Source organism: Lagopus leucura, unplaced genomic scaffold, assembly GCF_019238085.1.
Source record: "Lagopus leucura isolate 7727_CA_CO unplaced genomic scaffold, USGS_WTPT01 Super-Scaffold_100001, whole genome shotgun sequence".
NCBI classification, from domain to species: Eukaryota; Metazoa; Chordata; class Aves; order Galliformes; family Phasianidae; genus Lagopus; species Lagopus leucura.
In genome coordinates this window covers 26,885,916-26,892,144 of record NW_024962262.1, presented here as the reverse complement: position 1 = coordinate 26,892,144, position 6,229 = coordinate 26,885,916, and positions in this window count along the sequence as shown.

Genomic DNA, 6,229 nt, shown 5'->3' with positions numbered 1-6,229 from the left:
TGTTGTGAATCAATGCCTATACCGGTTATATTAAAGGATTATTTTAATAGTGGCAGTGCACCCAAGCAAAAGAATCCACTTTGGTCTTTAAGCTCCCAGTGTGCTGAAATAATGAGAAATATGTATAGAGTGAACTAGAAGATTTTGAAGCTAGAATCATATTGATAATATCAATAATAAAGTTAGGGTTTGAGACTTCTTACAGAGGCCATCTTCTATAAAACAAAACAAAAACAAACAGAAAAAAACCCACACCAGCAACATCTGAAAACTGAATTCTAGTTTTCTTTTAGCTAACCGAATTCTAGTTTTTCTTTTAGCATAGGATCTCCTAGCACTAACCACAAATGTCTGTAAAATGAACATTCAGTTTGAGTATCATGTGAAGGGCAAAGTAGGTCTTACTTTACGACCACATTTTTTTTAACTGGTGAAGACTACATATTGCTGCAAAACACACAAAATAACAAAAACATATATCTGTATTCAATATTGTAAGGACTGGATTTGATTAGTCCCTAAGAAGTAATGCATCTGTACTAACTACAGAATGTGTATGTTGAATACAAAGCCTCTACCAGTACCTTGAAAAGTATAACTGAAGTACCAATCTCAGCAAATATCTGTACAGATGTAATAAAAGGTGGTTTCAATTCATGAGATGATGATCCAGGTCTCCCAGATAACTCTTACAAAAAGCATGATCAGTATGGCAGGCAGTATTGAGAGATTCCTAAAAAGTATCATGCAGCTTCAATCTTCACCACTGGGACAGAAGAGACTGCCCTACCTTTGTCTGCATTGAGAGCTAGTGAGCTACCCAGCTTTTCCCATGGAAATACATTGACAACATCCAAGACTGAGAAAATGACTAAACATTTTTTATCTACAGTTCAATGCTTGTTTGAAATAAAAGTGAGGAGCTTCTCCAAATGTCTGAACAGTGGAGACCTATTTAGACATGTAAGATTTCTGCACTTCTTATGTGTATATTGATAGGGTTTGATAGAAGTCCCCTTGAAGGAAAAAAATGTCTTAGAAATGGAGGTAACTCTTGAAGACATGCAGAAGTTCCCAAGTATTACGTCAGCTGTTAGGATGGGCTGCCATAATACTGTGCAGAAGATGCTCTGGTGTCAAGAACTGATTCTCCTCAGCCCTGTATAGGGCTGCCCCCACAGAAACAGATTTGGTATGGAGCTGACTGGAACAATCCAAAACAGGGGATGCAGGAAGAAAAATAGGGTCCCAGACCCTCTTTTATTTCACAACTCGGTTTTCTTCATTCTAGCATTTCATTCATTCTAGCTTTGCTAAAAAGCAAAAAATAAATAAATAAATAAATAAATAAAAGAGAGGAGATTTAGACTAGATATAGGATAAAGTTTTTTACAATAAGGGCACTTGTAATAAGGATTGCTCAGAGGGATGGTGAATGCCCCATCCCTGGAGACATTCCAGGCTGGATGGTGCTCTGAGCAACCTGATGCAGCTGTAGGTGTCCCTGTTCACTGCAGGGCAGTTGGACTAGATGGTCTTTAAGGGGCCTTTCCAACTCAAATCATTCTACGATTCTATGAATTTACTGCTGCACAATGGTATCTATGCAATTTAAATTCAGTACATGCTGGTGGATTCATTCTGTCAAGATGAATGTTGTGTTTGTACGACATGACAACACTTGCAGAAAAGTATGGATGAGTAAATCATTGCACCTCTGGTTGAGCTCAGACATTTTGTCTGGATATTAATTTAATCCATACTTGAAAGGTTTGTCTGGAGTAACTTCTGTGCAACATCGTAAACAATATGTGGTCAGTTATCACCTCCTTTGAGTACAAGTTATCACCACCTATGAGTACAAACTCATACATTGCTCAGCAACACTAAAAAAAATAGGGTTTTTTTTCTTTTTCTTTTTCTTCTTCCTGGCTAGATCCTATCTATCTTATCTAAGTTTCCTGGGAGAATCTGTTTCAGTTTCCTACTAGAACTGGAATTTACATGTAAGCATGGTCACTTTCCATCTTGAAATATTATGAAAAATATATTTAATCATTTCAGTAAAATTCAAAACTACAGCTCATACAAATCCACAGGAACCAACAGCTACATTGTCAACCCCCCTTTTGTAGTTTTTCCTTAGAAGACATTGATTCAGTGTATTTTATCACATACCAATTACATGCTATTTATGAGAAATGTCAATTGTAAATTTAGCTTTAAATTTAGCTTGTGATTTTCTCTGCTGATGCTCAATAGGAAGGATGAGGTGGATAAGTTTTACTAAGTCCCACTATATTTTTTATCTTTGATTTAGAGGGGAAATATCTGTTTCAGCTTGACTTAAAGGCTCAAACTGTACTTGAAAAATTCTTGAACTCATAACAATAATGACAGCAAGAGACAGACAATTCTTTTCTGCCTATTACAGATCATAGAAGCATAGAATCATAGAACAGCCTGGGTTGAAAAGGATCACAATGATCATCTGGTTTCAACCCCCCAGCTATGTGCAGGGTCACCAACCACCAGACCAGGCTGCCCAGAGCCACATCCAGCCTGGCCTTGAATGCCTCCAGGGATGGGGCATCCACAACCTCCTTGGGCAACCTGTTCCACTGTGTCACCACCCTCTGAGTGAAAAACTTCCTCCTAATACCTGTTTGACATGACTGTCTTTCACCAAAATAAAAAAATAGGTCAAAATAGGTATCTAAACTCAGATTTCAGGTTTCATTTGTGATATCTTCTGATATTGTTTTATTATAACTTTTAATGATAAAATAAATAAAGCTCCACTGTTTCAAGAATTAGACGTAACATCAGTACACTACAGCTGACAGACAACAATTTATACAAGTTGCTTCACTTCTAAAAAGAAGAGGCAAAGCAACAGCCATATATCACTAAAAAAGAAAAAAATAAAAATTAAAAAAAGAATTTCACATTTTGTCATAAATTTAGAGTAAGAGAAAAAAAAATGAGGGAGTTATTCTTCTGTGCTATTTGTTCTATATATAACCATGTGCGGTTACAAAACTGCTGCATCCTTGTTTCTGAACTTCTCAAAGTAAATTGTATTTATTCCTTTAAAACTGTCATTGGTAATGTTTCTATGGCTATTTTGAAAACATAGAAAACTACTTTCCTGACTTTAATTGGCCACCCTAATCATAGAATCATAGAATCACAAGATTGGAAAGGACCTACAAGATTATCTAGTCCAACCGTCCTCCCATCACAATTACTATTACAAGCTAATAAGCCATCTCTTGTAGCTCCTCATACAGACGCCTCTTGAACACTGCCAGGGATGGTGACACCACCACCTCCCTGGGCAGGCCATTCCAGTGCCTGACCACCCTCTGAAAGAAAAAGTTCTTCCTCATGTCTAACCTAAACCTCCTCTGGTACAACTTGTGGCCATTTCCTCAGGTCCTATTTGTTGCCTGGGAGAAGAGGCCAAACCCCTTCCCTTCAGGAAGTTGTAGAGTGCAATGAGGTCTCCCCTGAGCCTCCTCTTCTCCAGACTGAACAATCCCAGCTCCCTCAGCTGCTCCTTGTAAGTCTTGTGATCCAGACCCCTCAACAGTTTCACTGCCCTTCTCTGGACACGTTCCAAGGCCTCAATGTCTTTCTTGTAGTGAGGGGCCCAAAACTGAACACAGTACTCGAGGTGCAGCCTCACCAGTGCTGAGTACAGGGGGATGATCACCCCCCTGTTCCTGTTGGCCACACTATTCCTAACGCACACGCACCCAATGAGCAGCTCACACAGCAGTGTCTATTCTTTCTGTTCTTCCGGAACTTGCACAGTTAGTGGGCAAATTTCCACTGGGCTCAATAAAAACAAAAGCAGACCTGATGCGGCAGATTTCCAAAGCTACTTGGTTGCTGATCAATATAAACAGAAAATGAATGAGATTTGCAAAAGTACCAGCAAGCTCATGCTTTTGTTCAGTGAATACAGCATGCATTAAAATACTCATTCCTGAGGTGCGTCTCGTCATCTTCATAAATGGAATTCTGATGCCACAATCTTGATCACTCTGCATGATTTATTCTACACATAATGGCATAATTCTAAAAACCTTTCTTTTGTTGAAAATCATCCTGGTGGTGGCTACAAGTTATCCAGTCTATCTAGTTTGTGTATGAGGTTCCAAAACTAATTTCAGAGCATTATCAGCCATTATATTGTAGGACGCCTGCTTTAGCAAAAGGTTGGACTCGATGATCTCACGAGGTCCCTTCCAACCCCTGCGATTCTGTGATTTGGTGATCAGCCACTGATAACTATGCTACATCTGACTTACAATTAAGAGAGTCACTAGCTATAGTTAATAAACTGTTGGTAGAAAATGAAGTGGAAGTACAGAAAATATTTAAACAAGTGTCAGGGAGCCTGGAGGATATATTAGATGGTGATTGAACTTCCCTCACTTTGTAGAAAAATGAACTTTAGGTAGGTCAGGAGTATTTCTGCTTTCTGGGAAAAAAAAAAAAAAGAAAAGCGAGTCAGGTACATGAGCAGAACATCATCATCTGTAATGAATTTCATACAGTTCAGCATAGAATTTATTTAATAATTAGCAACCTTTATCAGCAGTTAATAAATTACTCGATTAGTAATTTGGACCACTTAGGATAAACAGTCTATTTATTTACAGATGTTTTTCTCCTGTTACAATTTAGATGAATGACCTTAGCTGCTTCTTCATTTATGCTACAATTGATTTGCCAGTCTATATATTATGTGGAACCGAGCTTCCCTTTTTCACTATTTAAAGGAGACTTGTATCATAGCATACTCTCTTTTTAAAATTTGTCAAGTAATCCAAACTCTATAAAGTCAGAGAATGAAGGAAAAAAAAAAAAAAAGAGGCAAACATAGCAGCCTTTTGGCTCTCTGAAAGTAATGCCTCCTATTTTATTATGTTGGTCCATGATGTCAGAGGCAGATGTTAGTGATATAGTAGTGATATAGCAGCAGAGGTTGAACCTCCCCACTGGTATTCCATTGCATTTTGTTGCTGTGTGACAGATGGCAGCAGAGGAGCAGTCTGACAAAATGGTATCTGACATGGAAGTGCATATGGAGCAAAAGTGCATCACTGAATAACTCCATGAAGCAAAAATGATTCCCACTGACATTCATCATCACGTGCTAAATGTTTATGGAGACCAAAGAGTGGATGTGAGCACTGTGAGGGTGTGGGTGGTGTGTTTCAGCAGTAGTGACAGAGACAGTACAACTCTGTATGAGCATGGCATGCAGACTCCTGTTCACCTTCGGTGAAAATGTATTCCTAATTTCCTAATGGCGGTAATGCTGTTGAAAAATTTTTTTCTTTTTCTTTTTCTTTTTTTTTCTTTTTCAGAGCTGAGCATTTGCTCTATCAAATAGTGTTATTTTGCTCTTTGTATCTGCTGTAGTTTCCATGGAAATAAATAGGAGGCATTACTGTCAGAGTGACTTTGTATTTCCTTGTCTATCCCTTCATTTCTGAAGACCAGTGAATTTTGTCATTACTGATTATTCACCATAACTAACTATAATTATGAAAAAAGCTGGTGCAGGAAGACTGCTGGCATCCAGAAAAACACGAGGTGCTTTTTTTGTGCAATGCTACAAAGGAATTCTACCTCAAGTATCAGCAGCTGTCTGGAGTTCTGCCTGCACTAATGATTTTACTAAAATTTTCTGAAGCTAAATCGCAATTGCTAATAATTCTGAATCTGAAATAAACACTTCCAACAGTAAGAAACATATCCAGTGTAACTGAACAAAAATATTGTTGGCAAACATATCTCTGTGCAACCACTCTACGTCTATTTCTTGATGGTCAGGATCAGCGTAGAAACACTCTAGATATAGAAAACAATCTTGCTAGTCAGAAGCATTTCATAGAATCATAGAATAGTTTGATTTGGAAGGGACCCGTAAAGGCCATCTGGTCCAAGTCCCCTGCAATGAACCTACAGCTCCATCAGGTTGCTCAGAGCCCCATACAGTCTGACCTTGGATGTCTCCAAGGATGAGGCATCCACCACCTCTATGGGCAACCTCTTCCAGTGCCTCACCACTTCACTATAGAAAACATCATCCTCACATCCAATATACATCTCCCCTCTTCCAGTTTAAAGCCATTTCCCCTTGTCCTGTCATACCAGATCCCTCTAAAGAGTCCGTCCCCTTCTTTCTTACAGCTCCCCTTTAGATACT